The sequence below is a fragment of the Arachis ipaensis genome, chromosome B07 (assembly GCF_000816755.2).
Source record: "Arachis ipaensis cultivar K30076 chromosome B07, Araip1.1, whole genome shotgun sequence".
In the NCBI taxonomy this organism is placed as follows: Eukaryota; Viridiplantae; Streptophyta; class Magnoliopsida; order Fabales; family Fabaceae; genus Arachis; species Arachis ipaensis.
Genome location: NC_029791.2, coordinates 27,402,599 through 27,405,061, shown reverse-complemented (window position 1 = coordinate 27,405,061; position 2,463 = coordinate 27,402,599).

Below are 2,463 nucleotides of genomic sequence, written 5' to 3'. Positions count from 1 at the left end.
AAGCAAAGGAAAGTCAAGGGACTAATTAGTTTGACCTTCGAATCCTATTTAATTCCTAAGAAAAAGTTGGGATTATTGAAGTTCAGTTCAATTAGCAAGATAACGATTATCAATTATGCTGAGTTTAATAATGTTGAGTTACTGATTTCTTTACCAAGACCAAAAAGGGAAAAAGTAAAATTGTTGGAATAAAAATGTCCTTAGATGGGAAGCAATAATAACTTAAATTAAAGAGAACAATAATAAATTGAAATACCTCAAATAATCATTAATTCAAATAATAATCTGTAGCATGGAATAATTCATAAGCCAATTGGGCAACATCTGTAGATACGAATAAAAGCATTAAAGTAAAAGTAGCATAGAAATATAAATTAAAGTAAATATTAAACCTGGATCGAGAGTCACTCTTAAAAACTAAGAGAAGTCCTAAATCCTAATCCTAAGAGAGAGAGAGGAGAGAATCTCCCTCTCAAAACTAAATCTAAATCATGGAAAGTAATAAAAATGCGAGCTCTCTTTTGAATGGATGCATTCCCCCATTTTATAGCTTCTAGTCTGTGTGTTCTGTACCTGGATCTGGGCCAAAAGGGCTTCAGAAATCACTGGGGGCGTATTCTGTAAATTCTGATACGTGGCCTCTGTCACGCGTCCGCGTGGGTCACGCGGTCGCGTCATCTGGAGTTTTCCTTGTGGCGCGGTCGCGTCGGTCACGCGTCCGCATCGAATGCGCTAAGCTCAAGTCGCGCGGCCGCGTCAGTCATGCGGCCGCATCGCTGCTTCTTCGCTTCTGGCACGCGATCGCGTCATCCATGCGATTGCATGGATGTTAGTTTCTTCAAAACTCCGTTTCGCACTTTCCTTCCATTTTTGTACGTTTCCTTTTCCATCCTTTAAGTCATTCTATCTTAGAAAATCTGAAACTACTCAACACACTAATCACGGCATCGAATGAAAATAAAGGTAATTAAAATAATTAATTTTAAAGTTTAGGAAACATATTTTTCACGTACATCACATAATAAGGAAGGGAAAGTAAAACCATGCAATTAATATGAATAAGTGGGTGAAGGATTGAATAAATCATTCAAACTAAGCACAAAATAACTCATGAAATATGGGTTTATCAAGCATGTACCCAATTCCCAAATATATAAAATACAAAGCATCCTTTTATCCCAACCAATGTTCCCAAATCTCTCCAAACTTGAATAATAAACACTCTTACTAGCCTAAGCCAATCAAAGATCCAAACAAGGGACTTTTATTGTTTTTCGCTTTAGGCTTGAAATGTGCTAAAATAAGGAACAATTGGGTTAAGCGTAGGCTCAAAATTGGTTAACAATGGAAGGTAAAAGGTAGGCTATTTGGGTAAGTGAGCTAATGAAACAATGGCCTCAATTATATAAATGCATGAATACAAGGAATAATGGACATATAGAATTAAGCAAATCAAGGATCACAATCATAGAAAGAGAACAATTGCACACAAGAAGGAAAATAAGTGGTTATACGATGTAACCACATCATTAGGCTCAAAACTCACTAGCTTGTGTTCTTAGCTCAAAACATGCTTCACAAAATGTATACAATTCAAGCAAGTTCCACAAAAAGTTTTCAATCAATTGGAGTGGTGCACTATAGATAAATTCTTTGGAAAAATTTATTGTTTGACCAAGCTTATTCTAAATGCAATATTGTGATTTAGAAATTTAAAATCTCCTTAGTTTATCCCTTTCTTTAATCAAAACAATTTTCTTATGCAAAAAGGGTAAACTTAGGTTTCAACAATCCAAAATATTTTTCTAATCACAACCACTAAGCCAAAACAACTACATAAAGCAAAAATAAACTAAAATATGAAATATCTAGAATGCAAGGTGCAAAATGCAACAAACTAAAATAAAAGTAACAACTAAAACAAAAGTATCAAAATAACAAATATGTACAACAACCCAAAAGTAGTAAAAATAAAGTGCAAAGTACAAGAAATAACATAAAATAGGCGATAAATGTCCGAACTTATCATCCAAAATGGCAACTCCACTGGTGCACGAAATTGTGATGTCCAGGCTCAAACTATTCCTGGTACGTGAGCAACTTGGTACGCGTAATCGTGATTACACATTCATAATATGTCACAACTTTGATACAACTAACCAGCAAGTGCACTGGGTCGTCCAAGTAATACCTTACGTGAGTAAGGGTCGAATCCCACGGAGATTGTTGGTATGAAGCAAGCTATGGTCACCTTGTAAATCTCAGTCAAGCAGATATAAAGTGATAATGGTGTTTTCGAATTTAATATAATAAAATAGGGTAGAAAATCCACTTTGAGTGCAGGGAGGTCAGAATCCAACAGCATCAGTAGTCCTTCTTCCACCTCTGAATCAGATTTTTGCTCAAGTTCCTCAATTTCAGCCAGAAAATACCTGAAATCACAGAAAAACACACAAACTCATA